The following is a 19,008-nucleotide window of genomic DNA, read 5'->3' on the forward strand; positions in this document are numbered from 1 at the left end:
GACTTTGATCTCAACTTTTCTTGAATTGGATTATGAATTCAAGGTTCATGATCTCATGTTTATGGATGATTTCGTGATGTTTAGATGTACCTTAGAGTAATGGAATCAACTAAAAAACATTGGTACATCACTTAGGAACTAGTACGAAAAGGTGGGAAAACAGTAGTGTGAACTGGCGTCCTTGGCGTTCTGAGAGGCGTGAGACGCCAGGCTCCAAACTTCAGAGGCCAACTTGGGGCACTCTGGCTGGTGTGACGCTACAAGGCCCTACAGATAGAGATTGTCTTTTGGGGGTGGTGGGAGGCGCGACACTCCAACCCCTATACCTAGGTGTTCTTGACTTTTTGCTTTCGTTTTTCATCTCTAAACCCTCTAAAACGTCCATGGTTTCCCCCCCACCCCCAAACACTTATGATCATTGGTAACCTCAGTACCTATCATATTAAACTCAAAAAACAACTCGTAAACACGAATCAAATGAACACTAGGCATTCAACAACTCAACCAACAAGAATTCAACAATGTTCTTCAAGAACTTCACATATTAACATGTAAACAGATTACCAACCACTAAATTGAAACAAGTTTAGTAATTGGGTGAGTTAAACTAACACTAAAATATCTCACATACCTTTATAGGTATCACCCCCGATGAATTCCACTCGCAAAACATGACGTTCTTGACAAATTATTGACTTCTTTTTATCTTCCTCTTATTTTCTATCTTCTCCAAGACCTAAACGTAATAGTTATGTTTTCAAATTGAAATAACGTTAGTTTTATCCCAGTAAATCCCTAAAATCGAATTAATTAAATAAGGTAAGGAAAATATAATTTTTCCCTTCTCAAATCCGGATTGGACTTTCCTTAATCCAACACCCAATTTTTGAAACGCATAACTCGCTCATACTATATCGAAATCATGCAAACTCGGTGGAATTGGAAAGATTATTCTAAGGGATTTCCCACCATATGTTGAACTAACCCTAACTCATATTGAGCTAGAAGTTATGATGGTCTGAAAATGACCAAAACTCACTTTCCTAACTTTGAAAATTTTCCAAATTTTTTGTATTCTTTCTAAAATAGATATTTCCAGATTTTAAACCTCTTTTCTAGTCGTTCATAGTTGCGAGATGTTATATTTTCACCATAATTGCGGAGAATATTTTTGTAAATGAATATTATAATGCAATACATGCTATTTTTAATGCACCAAACTAGATAGTGCATGAGAAATAATCTATGTACAACTAATACAAACATTATTGATGCAAGTACTAAAGGCAACATCAATTCTTCTTGAGTAACATGATTATACTTTATTTTTGATACCTTTTCGTCTCATCAAATGCAACTTGAGAGGATGTAATTGTGATACATCGACATATTGAAGTTGATTGGACTTTGGTTCGTAAAGATGTACCATTAGTTATATGGTGTGCTTACTTTAAAATCACCATCACCAATAAATATTGGGAAAAATTAATGATGGAAGAACATGAAGCGGATAATTAAATAAGAAGAATAAAAACACATTATAAGAGGTGAAAAGTCTTATTCATAGAAGTTAAAACCTATATTTATAAGATTTGTTGAAATTCCATCAAGCATCACCAAACGCCAAGCTACCATTCCTTGGAAATAATTGTGGACACCCAGTTTTAACCCGATATTTTTAAAATTAATAATTCTATGTATTTAATTAATCAAATAGTAAGAATTATTTTTTTATATATTGTTTTTACGATTTAATGATAAATATCCTTATTTTTAAAATTAGGAATTTAATCTATTTTTTGATTAATTTTATTACATTATGCTTTTTACAGTGTGTTGTATCTAATTAAACTTTTAGTTTCATCAAAATTATTATTTTTATTTGAATAACATATTTACATGACATTAATAACATTCTATATAACTTCTTCATATTTATTATTTTTAGAAAAGTCTCTCAATAATATCAAATGCACATAAAGTAATGCAAATAAAGAGACATTAATTGGACCCGCCAATACGGGCTAACCCCTTGGGCACCTAACCCATGATTTGATAGGGCTAAGCAACAAATTTTGGAGCCCATTTCAGAAAAGGACTTTTTATCCCGACCTAAATAAGTATGTCGATTTTTGGATCTTGAGAAATACAAATAGGGACCCATGGGCCAAATAAAATTAATAATAATAATAAAAAAAATAAGTATGAAAAATAACTTGTGTTTAAACTACAAATTTGTTTAGTGTTTGAAATAGTACAATTTAAAATGCAAATTATGTTTATAAAATATGTACTACATAAATTAAAATTTTCCTAATTTTTTTATGGAATCACAACATAGTAGCCTATGAAATCGTGTCATAAATTGTGTTTTAATTTATTAAGATAATTGGAATAAAATTAAGTTACTATTTCTATTTATCTATTTATGATTTTACTTGAAATTAAACTTAATAAATATTATAAAGACAATTTCAATTACGAATTTTATTAGTAAGTAGTAACACTAACACCATGTAATATTGTCTTGACGATATTTAATTATATATGATATATTTTTAAAATTATAATTTAATTTAAAAAATCATGAAAAACATATTTTTTTAAAAGAGGGCAGACCGACAAAGCCCATAGCCAACATGCCTGTGGGCTGGGCGGACCATTTTCTGACCCGTAAAATTTCAGAGTTTGCATCGATTAGCCCAGATGGGGTGGACTAGCCCATATTGACATCTCTAAAATTAATTTTTGAAGCCCCTGGTTTGTAAGTAGGGTGACTTTGTTACCTTTTAACACTCTTCTTCTCTCCAAATAAAAGAGGCGGATGAATTTCACGTTTTCATCTTTTTCTCCTTCCTTTTTGTTGTGGTCGGATCACTGCCCACAATTACTAGACTACATCTGTCATCTACAAATTGATCCAAAGTTTCACCACTTGTGCCTCTTACACTCTAGATGGATTCAAGAATTCTCAATTCCACTGATTCTTAGCCGAGCTCCATAGATGTGAGACAAATCAAACACCAAAATCAATTTTCTTTTTAAATTCATATTGTTCAGGTCATCTTCATACCACACAACTTACATATAGACATATAGGTCTCTTCAATATCTAATATTGATATAAATTTCATGCTGATTTTCTTGTGAGAAGTTTCACAGCGAACCTATCACCGCTCATTGCCACCAGTCATCCATCCGTCAACCTCAAAATGGCCCCTAAATTTACCGCTCTTCCTCTCACCATCTTTTACATTGACCCACAAATAATTTCCTTTTAATCTTAACCAAATACCATAGATCTGTCACTTTCTTTCTACGATTCAAAAGTTTAAGTCATCTTTATCCCACACAACGTGCATAGGTATGTAGATCTCTTCAATATTTGTCGATTGATACAAATTTCATCTTAAAACGCCAAAAAAATGTTCTGATGAACTTTCTCGACAAAGCCACTAACGAGATCAAACAACCACAACTCCAGAGACCCAACTAACATCTTCTTCCCCTATCCTCCAACTAAAGCGTTTTTTTGGTTACAGGTCAAAATCCCGACTGTGCTCACTATTGAGATTTGGATAGAGAGTCAAAGATTCGAAGATTACATCAAAAATCAACTTTACCTAAAATATTTTCTCCAACACAATTTTGTTAGTATCTCTGATGTGTTTCACCTTTTATATTCTATTTCTATTTTATGTCTTGTATGCTAGATGATCTGTTTCACCTTTTATATTTTCTTCCTATTTTATGTCTTGTATGCTAGATGTGTTTTTTTATTTACCATGGTTATATTTTTTTACAACATATTTATATTTTATTTATATTTTTATGTGTTTGCTTTTGCAATTTAGTGCTTATTTTTGTGTTAATTTGATTATGTTACTTTGTTATTTTCTATCATTTTTCTATATAGTGAATGTTTGTTATTTAATTGCTTTTGTATATTGCTTATTTTTCGTTGTTTTGAATGTTTTCAACATTAATCATCTACTACCAACACATTGTTGAGGACCTTTTTGTGGCTGGAACTTGTTATTTATTTGTGAAACTTTGATCCTTCACTCATTAGACCACTATCATTCGTTGACAATTATTTGAAAATGCGACATTGTATTTCTCATGTGATCAAAAAGAATTATAGATAGCTTATTATTGATAATAAGAAATATGCACAAGTACCCCCTCAACCTATGATCGAAATCCCAGAGACACACTTATGCTATACTAAGGTCCTATTATCCCCTGAACTTATTTATAAGTAATTTTCTACCCCTTTTTGGCCTACGTGACATTAGCTTGAAAAAAATGTCAACCAGCGTTGGACCCACAAGATAATGCCACATAGGCTGAAAAGGGATAGAATATTATTAATAAAATAAGTTCAGGGGGGTAATACGATCTTAGTATAGTATAAGTGTGTCTCTGAAATTTTGGGCATATGTTGAGGGGGGTATCTGTGCATTATCCCTTGATAATAATGATTCATTTGATTCTTTTGTTATAAATTGAAGGAATATTTTGCCAATGGCCAAAGACGATTTTCTTTTTTCCCCCAAATTTTAAAACCTCACGCAGGTATACATAAAACGAGTATTATTTTTACTTATTTATGTATTATTCGTATTCTTCTTCTTCTTCTTCTTCTTCTTTTTTTTTATTTATTTATTATTATTATTATTATTATTATTATTATTATTAGTATTATTCATATTAATTTCAGCTATAATACTTTGCTTAAGTGTTTATTACAAGTATATAGAATTGTTTTCCATTGAAGAAATTTGAAAGAAAAGGTTGAATACATTTTGAATAATTTATCCATAATTATCTATATTATTGACAATTGGTAAATATTTCACTATATTTTACGTTTAAATTTTACTATATTATTTATATATACATATTTCATGTTAGTATAATTGTGAAATTAATTTTTATCTCCTCCTCAATTAAAAAAATGAGTTCAATTGGGACCCACAATTGTTGATTCTCAAGGTTTCTAACTCCTTTCAAAAAGGATCATATGAACCCGTACCTAGAATTTAATTGATTTCGTATATTAATATTTATTCGGCACCACTTCACACTCATACAGGTCCAATCATCAAGTGTATTCTGCGGAGCAAATACACCACCTATAAAGGATATGACTTGGATTAAGAGCTCTCTAACTCTGCATCACTTTGCTTTGCAGATTATCATACTATATTCACACATCATAGGAGGGACAAAACTTTAAAGTGTTTACTTGATTTACTAACGACTTGTTATTACCCATATGAACCTCATGGAATCTCTAATCTCATATGTTGGGTTACCATCATTGTTGATCTTCTCAAATGACTAAAGGTCTTTACTTCCCTCAATATTTCATTAGTATGTGAATTGATCAGATTTACCTCCGACTACACATAATTTATTTTCATAAATAATTCATCTTACTACATCTGCTTTTTCAAATTCTGTCTCAAAAACATGTTTCAATTTAGTCACATAAAAATTTATTTTATTGCAATCAGAATACATACTAAGAGTTGAACTAACCACTTAGTCTCATCACCAATCAACTCCACAACAACTAATTCTAATTAATTATTTTTATTTTATGACATCCATAAAATATACCAACTTCTTTTGCCTTTTTCATAATATATTGTACCCTTTTGTACAAAAAACTATTCAGTTATTCAATATTGTCTTATCGTACCTCTCTTGTATTATCAAATACACTTTCCAACATAATGCATCAAGAAGCAATATAATTTTCAATAAGAACATGAATAATATGATCACTTCTTTTAAAACCTCAACAATTTTCTTCCTCTTCTAACATTAACATCCAATCAAATAAGAATTAACTATCACACCTATGTAAATGCAACATTTATTGACATACAATTAAAACAATAGATCATATTTTTCCTTATACATTTTTTTAGGATCATGTAACATAACATAAGTAACATACCCCTACACTTCAAAGTATTTCATAATATAACATTCATTATCCATAAGTTCTATACATTAAAATATTTTTCACAAGAATCAAATTGCACGAATTTTAATATTCATGTACCAACTCAAATAATGCTAATATTCTTATATGTGAGTTTAATAAGAAATTTTTTTTATTCTAAGAACTTAAGTAGTTCTAGAATCACCAATTTAGATGAATATTCTTCTTCTCCATTTAGTGTAGTAACACAACTCATCATTACGAAAATCTAACACTAATTTTTTTTAACTTTCACATTTTATTCACAAGATTCGCTTGAGAATGACCATAATAATTTACATCACCCACTTAGTCTTTTTACTTAGCGGGATTACCATTTATCCAAATCTTCTATAACGTTGAGGAATATGTGTATTTGTTATTATTCAAGAATACGGCTAATCCTAAAACTTCAGTTAGCAATAAAAATATCCAATACATGATTGTGCTAACAACCTTTATTGAAAAAATTTAGGAATGAGTTTTATAACAACATACTGCAATTCCACCGATCATCACCTAATTGGAATTATATTCAACAAAATGTATTTTGAAAGTTTTTCATGCTCGATGGAATTGCAAAAATTCATAGTAATAAAATGCTTTCTTCGAAGAAGAAGCATAATTTCCCTTCCTATCACGTGTTGTTATTTCTTATTTACTCATTAGCTTCATACTCTTATTGCACTGTTATTTTGTATACTTACATTAGAGTTTGCATCGACGATTGATTTTTAATCAGTAAAATAAGACAAAGAGTGTCTATGTGAAATTATGATTTATATACATAAAAAAGTATTCCTTTTGTAAAGGTATACACCACAAAATTCATAAGGATCTAATATAGGACTGTAGATATCTTCAAGATCTATCGATTGATTCAAATGTCATGTTAAAACCCCAACGAAAAATGTTCCGATGAACTTTCTCGGGAACACCATTAAAGATATAATCAAACCACCACAACTCCAGAGACCCAACTAACGTACTTTATCCCTATCTCCCAACTAAAGTTTTTTTTACAGGTAAAAACTCCGGTGATGTACACTATTGAGATTTTTATAGAGAGTCAAAGATTCAGCGATTACATGAAAAATTAACTTTACCTATAGACTTCTTCTCCAGCGCAATTTTGTTAGTATCTCTGATCTGTTTCACCTTTGATATTTAATTGGTATTTCATGTCTTGTATGGTAGATGTGGTTTTATTTACCATGGTTATATTTTTTTAAAGCATATATGATTTTTCTTTATATTTTTATAGTTTAGGTTTTGCAATAATTTGATTCTGTTACTTTGTTATTTTCTATCATTTTTTTATATAGTGAATGTGTGTTACTTAATTGCTACTTTATATTGCTTATTTGTCATTGTTTTAGATGTTTTCAACATTAACTATTTACTACCAGACACATTATACATAGCTTATTATAGATAATAATGATTCATTTGATTCTTTTATTATAAAACCAAATGAATATTTTGTCAATGGCCGATGATGTTTTGTTTTTTTTTTGGAATTTTAAGACCTCACTCAAGTATAGAAAAAATGAGTTTTTAAAATTTATTTATTATTATTGTTATTATTTCTTTTGATTCATTTAAATGCAGTTGTAATACTTTTCTTAAGTGTTTATTACAAGTATCTAGTTTTCCATTGAAGTTATTTGAATGAAAAGTTTGAATACTTTTTGAATGTTTTATCTATCATTATCTATATTATTGACAATCGGTAAATATTTCACCAAATGTCACATTAATTTTTGCTATATTATTTATATATACATATTTAATGTTAGTATAATTGTGAAACTAATTTATATCACCACCTCAATTAAAAAATGAGTTCAGTCGGGACCCACAATTGTGGATTCTGAAGGGTGTTAATTTTTTTTTCGTGATCATTTGAACCCTTACCTAGAATCTAATTGATTTTTGTATATTAGTATATATTTATTAATTAATTAACATGTTTCATATTTTTCCTAAAATAGATGGTGACTCTAAAATTTGAAATTATTTAAATCAATAAGTTGCTATTTGAGTTACAAAATGTTGCAACTTATTTCAAAATATTAGGGATATAACAATAATTCCTGTTAGATGATGCTCTATGGGATGATATCTTGTTATTCAAACATTCGAATAGTATGTCAAGAAAGGCGTTTTGCACAAGCATATGTTTAATCTTTCTAAGGATAATTGAAGTTTCAGGATTAGTTTTCTTCTTAATTATGCTTTTTTGAGTCTTGGTTCAACTAATCTAAAATTAATATATTTAATTCTTATCAATTTTCCTTCATTCAGTTGCATTTTATATTACTCTTTATGGTTTTAATAACCTTAAATTTTAATACTTAAATATTGTCATAAATTTAAAATAAATAAGCTACACTCAAGTACTGACATATTTCATTTTAAAGATCTTGCGTAGTCAATTACTGTGCTAGATAGAGACAAGACATGCTAACTAAGCACTGCATGAATGATGTTGAGTTCACGTTGTTTGCTTCTTGCGTTATAGTGAGAGGAATTTGCTTTGTATAAAGATTTAATGAGGTAAATGTGTTCTAACAGTTGTGCTAGGGTTGCAATATTCGGTGATGTAACCTTCTTATTCTTTGTATAACTAACTGTTTTAAGAGGGTTCTAAAATTTGTTCATCTGTGATAAATTTATGGTGTGATTTTAATGTTTGGATTAACACTTTTCAGAACTGTCATAAGCAAGTTACAAGGTGACACTAAGAATAAGGTGGTTCCATTACCAAAATTTCCAGCCCTACCACAATCTTTTGAACCAATGTACCTCATAAACTATGTATATGGAGCAAAATGCTCTTCACTATAAGTCAAGAAGTATACAGTGTTGAACCCAACATTATCCGCAGAATGTTTAGTTTGCATGTTTAGGCAAAGAATTGACTACGTTAGGTCTTAACAAGAAACATGTTAGCACTTGAGTGTAGCTTATTTATCTCAATTTGTGGCAGCAATTAAGTGTCACAATTCAAGAATATTATACCTATTAAAAGTAATGCAGTGATTTCAACTGGATGAATAAAAAAGAGTCTTACTAATATAAATTAGTTGCAAATTAGTTGAATCAAGACCCACAAATCTTAATTATGAATACTGCTAATCCAAAAACTTCAATTAGCCATAAAAATATCCAATATATTATAGTGCAAACAACCTTTCTTGACATAATTTAGGAATGAGTTTTATAAGAACACGTTACAACATCGATCATCTCTTTGTTGGAATTGTATTCAAGAAGATGTATTTTGGATGTTTTTCATGCTCGATGGAATCGCTACAGTTCATAGTAATAAAATGCTTTCTTCTATAAAGAAGAAAATTTCCCCTTCCTATAACGTGTTGTTATTTTGCTTATTTAATCATTAGCTTCTATTCTTATTACATTGCTATTATGTACCAAATAAACTATCTCATCTTTAATTACATAAGAGTTTGTAGAAACAAATTAATTGTGAAACAGCGAAATGAGACAAGAGTATTTATATGTAATTATGATTTATAGACATAAAAAATTACTACTTTTGTATAGGTATACACCACAAATCGAGAAGGATCTAATATAGCCACATCTTATGGAAGGAATACATATATATTGAGTTTTGACACAACTTTTATAAAACACTTTTCTCATTGGACAACAAAAGTCTTGATATGTAGGCAACTTTTAAAATGTGGGAACTAGAATTTTTTACAAAAGAAGAAAGAAATATGAAGACATGGAATAATTTACAATCATGGCGTCGACAATCACATTATATGTTTTAATATATTAAAAAGTATTTTAAATTTGAACACTTCAGATATTATGTGAATTTGAATTCTTTTTCTTTCTTTTGTCCTCATTTTGTACTTAAACTCTCATAGATTAAATTCAAACAAATTAGAATGAGAAATGGACATTGGTGAACCAAAAACATAATATGAGTCTAAAGTCTCTCTCTGATTCATCACCAACTTTTTTGGAGAATTCTAAGTTTTTGTTTGATGCGATCAGATATAACGGGTGTCACATTGCTATTTTCCTGGAATTAAATCCTCCCATTGTGGGTGTTCATGCAATTACGGAGAAGCTATAGTGGATTAGGTTGCTATAGCGGGGTTAAATAACAATTTATGTTGAAACTCCCTTAAAGAACGCATTATTCTATGAAGCTCATTTTTGGCAGAGAAAAGTGATTTTCTTCACTTTTCTACTAAATTCTTCGGCAAAGATAACTAATTCATTCCCCTACCTTATTATTGTGATTCTTTGGCCTTAAATCCTTGTTGGGTGACCTTAGAGAGAGTTTGACTTGAATTAATGGTGCAAAACCCTAGTTTTTGTAAAGAAAATCATAGAAATCACATTGAGTTAGGATTTGATTATAATCGAGTATTTATAGGTCATTATTCATTGATGGGATATTTTTTTTTTATTATTTTAGGCTAGTATCAAGCCAATATTCATAAAAAAGGGATGACTCATGTTCAATAGAGCTTCGGAGGCTTGATTCAAGGTATGCTATGATTTTTTGTTTTCTCGTTTATCTTATATGAGCTTGTATAGTACTTCATTAGTATTACATATGTAACATCTTTCAAATTAAAATAGCTAGGAAGAAACTTAGAAGTTTAAATGGTCAGTTTTGGAAAGGATTAAAATTCGAAAATTTTCTTATGTTAGGAAAAAGTGAATTTTTTGTTAACTTCAATGGACATAAATCCTAGATCGGTATGAGTTAGAGGTAGTTCTTTATATGATTGGAAATCCATTGGAGAGATCTTTCCAACGCCACCGAGATTGCGCAAATTCGATATCGTATGAGTGAGATATGCCCTGTAGAAGTTTGGCTGTCGGATCAAGGAAATGTCCAATTCAGGATTTTAAAGGCTGTTTTGGTCTTTTCCTTATACAACCTAATTAGTTTGTTTTTGGGTAATAAAATGGGGTCTAAAATGATCTTATTCATTTTATGCTTTTAAAAAATAAGTTAGGGTTTTAAAAGAAGAGAAAAAAAGAGGAGAAAGGAGAACAAGAAGCAAGAACAGTCCAAATCGTAGAAGTTCGGGTTGTGGAATTCATCGGGGTGATCCCTAAAAACATATGTGAGATCATCTTGTGTTGGATCAGTTCACCCACAGACCAACTTGTTTAAATTCAGCAATTTGAGTAAGTTTGAATGATAAAAAGTGAAGTTATTGAAGAACATTGTTGAATTCTTGTTGGTTGAGTTGTAGGATGCCTAGTATTGATTTGATTCGTGTTTACGAGTTTCTTTTGAGTTAAAGCAATAAGGTAATTAGGGTACTAATGATCCTATATGTTTGGGGAAAGAACCATAAAAATTTTTGAGGGTATAGAGATGAAAAACAAAGGAGAAAAATTGAGAACACCTATTCGTACGGCCTTGGGGTGCCACCCCTTCCATAGCCCCACAGGGCAGTCTCTATTCGTAGGGCCTTGGGGCGGTGGGCCAGCTAGAGTGCTTGATTATGATTGAATAACCTAGATATGAATTGAACTAATCCTAATTTATCTAGGTTGGTCTTGATTTGTAAAATTTGAATTGAACCTATATGATCATGTATGCCTAGACTTACCTTCTAATCATATAACTAAATTAAGTACACATGTAACTGAACATAGATCATGATGAGTTGAAGTTAGAAATCATTTATGGGATCGTATGCCGTTGATGCTAGGGCTTAGGGGTGAAGTCATTATGAAGGGATTATGATGATATTTTCTTCTACACTTACACATGAATATGATAGGAGAAGCAAGTTCTCTCACATAGATAGACTTTAGGTTGACCTAATAACCTAAAATGAATCAAGACATGATGGAATAGATTATCTTGAAGATGGATTTTATGATAACTTCTTTGGTGATAGAATTGGTGAAACAAGACCAATGCATGATATCTTGAAATGGTATATCTCAAGGGTAGATTGAGATAGTAAATCTCAAAGTGGCTTGGGTTGAAATACTCATGGTAGCTTGATATGTTGAATCATTCATGGAAGCTTAAGTTGAATCACTCATGGTAGCTTGAGCTGATGAACTTCATGGTAGCTTGGGATGGAGGAAATAAACTCTCTCATGTTTTGCTTGGTTTTGTGTTTCTAGGATGCTTCATCATGATAGTTTGACTTGGTTTGGCCCAAACAATTTCATGGTATCTTTAGGGAAAGGACTATATTCTCTTAATGATAGCTTGAATTGCATGCTAGGTGCATTTCATGATATCTTGTCTTGCATGCAAGGTGCATTACATGAATTAGCTTGGGATTAGTTCTCATAATAGCTTAGGGTTGAGGATTCATGCTCCCCAATGAACTAGATTGCATCTATATGATTGGTTGAATGGTTGTTAGGATGGTTGTATCCTTCCTTAGTTAGATTGGTTAGTATGATTAGTAAATTTCCATGGTGGTAGGTCTATTATGATAGTAAGTTGATCTTAATAGACAAGGTTGCAAGATAAGTTATCTTTGGATTAGGTTAGTGTATATAAGTACTTAGTGTGGATGGTAGTATGGGACGCTATCCATACATTGCACAAGTATGATTTGAATCTATCTATGACATGACCCTTATGATATGTATGCTTAGCTTGGATAGTGACTATAGTTGCATTTCATGACATGATTGATTAAGATGATAGTTCCTTGTCAATATAAATTAGGTCTATAGAAGAGTCCTAAGCTAAAATGAAAGGGAATAGAGTAACTTCAAGATATGCTTGGTGTGTGAGGTAGAATGGGATGCTTCACATTTATTGCACAAGTGTGTTTTGAGGTGGACTAAGGGCATAGTGCTCATATATTATGATGAATATAGGTCTTAATTATGATAGTGGATTATGATCAAGAATGACCAAAGAGGTGTACTTAGCTCTGGTAGTAGTATGGGATGCTACCTTAGTTTTGCACAAGTATATTTTGAGGTGGCTTATGAAGTAGTTCATTTAAGTAAGAAGGACAATGAGTTAAGTATGAACTCTTATATGCTTTATGATGCTTCATTATGCTTATGTTATTCATGTTATGCTTATGCTTTATCTCTTATGATTATATCTATTATTGATTAACCCTTTGAGATATCTTATGCTATGATATGATAGTTTTCATACTTGGTACATTTCGTACTAACACATATTTTGCCTACATTCTAATCCAATGCAGGGTTTTGAGGATATTGAGTTGCTTGCAAGGGTAGAGTTTCCAAGGCTTTCAAAAGGTGAACATTGGTGAGTTGATGACACCACCACTATGATGTCTTTATGTTCTTTTCTATGTTAGACTTTTTATGGGTTCTGGGCAAAGACTATTGTACTCATGATGTAATAAATTGTTGTTGAGACATATCTTAGAAGTTTTATGAAATAATTCCGCAGTATGTTTTGAAAGAAAAGTTTTAATTTCACACTACTTTACGTATATATTCAATGAATGACATATAAGGATTGTACAAGACCTCTGAGAGGTAAAGAACGCCATGTTCCAACTTGAAGGATGCCTTAAGTTCTATGGTGTACTTTGGGTCATGACAGGACACTTCTTAGTCCTTCATTATCACATATCGTCAATTAGAAAAGATTCATAATATTATAACACTCATTCTAGATCATATAGACATCATATGAGCACCTTCACTTTATACATTCAAAATATACAAGATCACAAATACGTCACATCATCCTTCACTTTATGCATTCATATAAGCCATAATACCTTACATATAGTCACATTATTTAATACAACCAACATCACATTATACCTTCACACGAATCCTAACACGATGCTACTACAATTCACATAATAATGTTGACAAGGCCATGATCATCATCATACCAATCAATAGAATCTTTATATCTATTCTAAATTAACTCAGGGAATTAGGTCAACTTACTTTCATCAAATATCCAAGATCACCATTATTTAACATCTCCAACAATTCACAATTTGATTACATAATTAACCATATAAATCAACATAACCACATAACCTTAACTTAATTCTATCATCATTAGATCATAACTCATAAAATCATTCATAAGCAAAATTTAGAGATTTGAGAAGATCAAGGGTTCATAGAGATTTTCATAGGAAAACATCAATTTTATCATATCTAATAATTTGAAAACGTTTCACGCAAGAAACCATGACTTAGAGTAGAAATTGGACGTTTTCATGAACTTTGAAATCACTTTGAAATTGTCTCTAAGGTGATATAAATCCTTAAATAAAGAACTCCCGTACCTTATTAGAATAAATCCAAAGCAATTCGAAGAACTCCATTAGAATCTACCATCATAGCTCGATCTTGACCATGAGCTTTCATGAAGTTTTTGGAGAGAACGTTTTGAAGGAAGGGTTTTGATTTAGGTTTTAGGGTCTAAAATAGGGTTTGGAAACTTTAATACTCTCAAACTAAAACAACCGTCCATACATTTTAAAAGACTTGGGGTGAATAACCATATCACAACTAACATGGCCGAGTTGCAGCAGGAATTTGCAGGACCAAATGACGCCATATCATCTACTAGCGGTAAATTGAATGACACCTCGTCATTGGGGTGCATCATTTGGGTCATAGAATCACCAACTTTCAGTCCCTTCAGGTGCAATCGATGCCCAAGGTTGACTTGCTGTCCCTTGTGTCTGTCGTTTGATACTGCCTTGCAGCATCCTAGCTAAGAGATGGGGTCCTCCTCTAGGGCCCCTTGTGGGTCCTTGGTGGAGTTGTACCCAGATGTTAAACACCTAAACATAATAATCTAGGTCTAGGGTCACCTTCTATCAATATAGAAACCGAAAAACTCATGAAACATTCGAAGGCACACTAGAACACACAAGCACATAAAGGACTAGTCTTCGAACGTCTTGGTCTTTCCTTGACATTTGATTTCAAAATTAACCGGACTGACCTATAAACACATTTACACATTCAATTCGCTAGTTAAAAGCCCTTAAACCACAAGTGAAGCTCTAGTTCAATCTAGTCCATTTTTAGGGTTGTATCAATATCCCCCACTTAAGAACATTTTTCCTCGAATGACACTTTGCACTTAAATAACAACCAAAGGAAAAAACTTATAAACTTATGCATGCATTATCATAAACCATATACATAGTTATGAGGATCATCACTCCACAACAAAAAGGTTCAAACAACTTCATGCAATTCAAGAAAGTAGAACTACATTTACCAACTCCTTATGCATCATTCTTTACCATTTCTCATTCTATTGGAGGAACTTCCTACTCCAATTTACATCATGCTAATTTGAACATCCCTTAGCACATCATGCAATTTCTCATCAAAACATAATCATGCAAAATTTCAATAAGGCACATTCAATGAAATTTCTTCATAAAGGTTTAACATGTAAATCTTTTTATAACATATTAGGCATGCTCAACAAGTTAACTCATGAAAAAATTTAGGCATGCTCACTATTTCACTCAGGAAGCAAATAGACAATCTACACTAAATGCACATGAACATGAGGGAATACATGCATCAAAAATCATTTTCTCATTAGCAAAAGAATTCAACCAAAACATGCATATCATAAGGAGGATATTTGGAAACTTGTTTTTCACAAAAGACTCCAACATGAACCAAGATACTAGGAACTCTTAGTTTTAGGTTTGAGTAGTTATATAAGGAAAATATAAGGATATCTCACTCTCGGCACCCTTACTATTCACCATTCTCCTCCACTCTGAAGAAACCCATGTAAGGTGAATATGGACATACTATAAGGATATCTTTCAAGAAACCACCAACCTTACCAATACCATTCTAACCCAATTCTTCAAGTCACTATTCCCCTTGATGAGCCAACATCAAGCCTATCCCATGAACACTCTAGACTCTCAAAAGTCTCATCATCTAGCTACAACATCCCTTACTAGGAGAAACTCAAACTAAGTCTTTCAAATATCACCTCCTCCCTCTCTAAGGTCGGATCAAAGCATCATCAAATCTCCTTAATCATCACACTAAGGTCATCATCTCAACCTCCCATATCCCATCTAAAAATTCACACATAACCTCTTTTACTCTCCCTCAACCTCTACAACCAAACTTCTCAAAGGCGACACTCTAAAGACCATCATAGAAGAAGCAACGGAAAGATAGCATAAGCCACAACTCTTAGACATGATTATAAGAATGAAGAAGTGAAACTTTCTTAGCACCCAATAGTCTTTTATTCACAATGTGGCGCTCTTTACATTATAAACAAGACTCTACTAGATGTGATTTTTCAGACAACCTAAGACACTCCTATAACCTGACTATGATACCAAGTTTGTAATGACCGGGGAGCACCTCCTTAAAGTTACAAGGCGTAATGGACCTCTCGGAGCTCTCATACATGCCACACGTATCAATTATTGCATACGATACTCAAAATAAGTATGAATTTAAAATTTTTAAAATAATTCTACCTTTAAAATGTTCATTAAACCATCTATACTTTAGAATACACCATATAGGATTAAGCCCATAAAATACTTGAAATGAAGACTTAAAAGGAACAAGTGGGTCTTGCCCTCGAATCTATGATGCTCACTAAAGCTTTATCTTCAACCCTTATAAACCTATCCATCATCCAAGGCATATCAAGAACTCCAATCCCTACACTTTAGTCAAAAAGGAAAAAGAAGGGGTTAGCACATTTAATGCACTAAAGTATGGAAGCCATGCAAAAACCATAAAAAAGGGATATTTAGTATGGAAACATGCATTCATGACAGTTTGAGTAAAAGTTTCACAATAAGAGTTTAAGAGACATAATAAATGTCAAAAATCACATATAATACATATTCAAATAGTCCACAACCTAAACAAGGTTATCCTAAGACCCCTCCTAGGTAAGATATGAAGTAGCCGCCCATGCGATTACTTCACACACACCTAGATGATCCTGAAGACCACCCCAAGTAAGGATATTCCTTTTCATCACATAACACTTAGTATTCATCAAGTAAGACTTTTCATCATTTATAATCTCTACCTAAGGTTACTTTAAGACACACTGGAGTAAGACACGAAGAGACCACCCATGCGCTCTCTTCGAGCACACCTAAGCAATCCTTAAAGCTAGCCTAGATTAGAACCTTTCTATTCAACGTGCTTTAACTAAATCAATATTATTCATTAAATCCATTTAAGAGACAACTAAACAATTAGGGGACTTCACATAATGGTCTTGGAAGACATAGGGAACTCATTCTAGCATCTTCAAGGCCTACTCATGCCATGATCTGATAATGTCTTGTTCCACTACCTACACGTTGTAGAACCTAGCCAATACTATAGTATACGACCCAAATGATGAGAATACACATTAAATAACATAGACTATACAAGCTAGGTATGGAATTCGGTGTCAAAAGGCCCCACCTAGTGGAAGGTATTCTATTTGCAAAAGGTAGAACTAGGACACATCCCATATTGGCACATGGTTAAAGGATATCAAGGGCTTCTTTGTACTCTCGTATAATACTTATGTAGAGTTACTACCACAAGAATATCAACTTGGTGCTTTGCGTTTGTTCTCATAGAGTAAGCTCATTCTAATAAATGTATTTGAGAAGGTATCATTTCTTAGTCTTACCAACTCATCATACCCTACCAAAAATGGGCCCACTAGGGCTGCCACTCAAGGTCTATTAGGATAGCTCATTCATAATCTTCTTTTCATATTAAAGGTTCCATATAAGTCTTTCATACAAGGGGACCACTCTAGATCTAGCAATCCTAGACTTCCATTCATTCATACACACATTCACACACATGACAAGGGTGCCTAAGCCTACCAAGTTAAGAGATCACCTTCACATAACTTTCATGTATCAAGAAGAGGGACCTAAGTATACCAATCGAGAAACAACATTCATCATATCACTTAGTCAATATCTTACAAGTACCAAGTAGGGACAACTAAGTCGACCATGATAAGATACCATATAATTCTATAAGGATACTTATTAATCCTTCATTATCAAATATTATCAATTAGAGAAGATTTATAATACTATTGCACTCATTCAAGATCATATAGACATCACATGATCTCCTTTACTTTATACATTCACATTGCACAAGATCACACATACATCACATCATCCTTAACTTATGCATTCATCTAAGGTATAACACCTTACATATAGTCATATTACTTCGTATAACCAACTTCACATTATACCTGCACATGAACCCTAACATGATACTACTACAATTGACATAATAATGCCGAAAAGTCTATGATCAGCATCTTATACAACACATAAGCACCTCCACCATAAGTGGACCATACATATCAATATCAATTCTATATTAACTCTACATTAACTAAGGTAATTAGGTCAACATACCTTCTTCCAATAGCCAAGATCACCATTCTTTAACATCTCCAACAATTCACAATATGAATACATAATAAACCATAGAAATGAACATTACAACATAATCATTACTAAATTCTGTCACCATTAGAACATAAGAAATTAACCCATACATAAGCTAAATTTAGAGATTTAATAAAAATAAGGGATCAAGGATATTTTCATTGCAAACACCAATATAACGTCAATTGTATCATACATAATAATTTGAAAACGTTACATGTAAGAACACCTGATTTATGGTAGACATTGGACTTTTTCATAAACTTTGAAATCTTTGAAATCATTTTGAAATTTTCTATAATGTGATAGGAATCCTTTAATAAAGAAATACCACACCATATTAGAAGAAATCCAAAGATATTTGAGTAAGAACTCCATTAGAATCATTAATTCTAGCTCCATCTTTAACTTGAGCTTCCATGGTTTTTTTTAGATAACTTTGGGAGGGAAGAGTTTTTATTAGGTGTTAGAGTCTAAAAGAGGGTTTAATAACTTTAATACTCATAAAATACCTAAATACCCCTAAAAGTACCGTTCATTCATTTTAAAAGACTGGGGTGA

General features: G+C 31.9%; 1 long non-coding RNA gene across 4 annotated transcripts; it reads left to right on the forward strand.

Moving 5' to 3' along the window:
* The first annotated feature begins 2,764 nt into the window (after window positions 1-2,764).
* LOC107014859 lies at window positions 2,765-13,430 on the forward strand. Of its 4 annotated transcripts, none has more exons than XR_003575307.1 (5): window positions 2,765-3,364; window positions 3,543-3,650; window positions 5,099-5,352; window positions 10,464-10,535; window positions 13,207-13,430. It is a non-coding gene; the product is annotated as an uncharacterized LOC107014859 (long non-coding RNA). The 4 variants fall into 4 exon arrangements; XR_003575303.1 differs by having other exon boundaries at window positions 2,766-3,364; window positions 5,198-5,352; XR_003575318.1 differs by lacking the exon at window positions 5,099-5,352 and adding an exon at window positions 7,024-7,132 and having other exon boundaries at window positions 2,766-3,364.
* Window positions 13,431-19,008: the final 5,578 nt, after the last annotated feature.

This window comes from Solanum pennellii, chromosome 1 (assembly GCF_001406875.1).
Source record: "Solanum pennellii chromosome 1, SPENNV200".
NCBI classification, from domain to species: Eukaryota; Viridiplantae; Streptophyta; class Magnoliopsida; order Solanales; family Solanaceae; genus Solanum; species Solanum pennellii.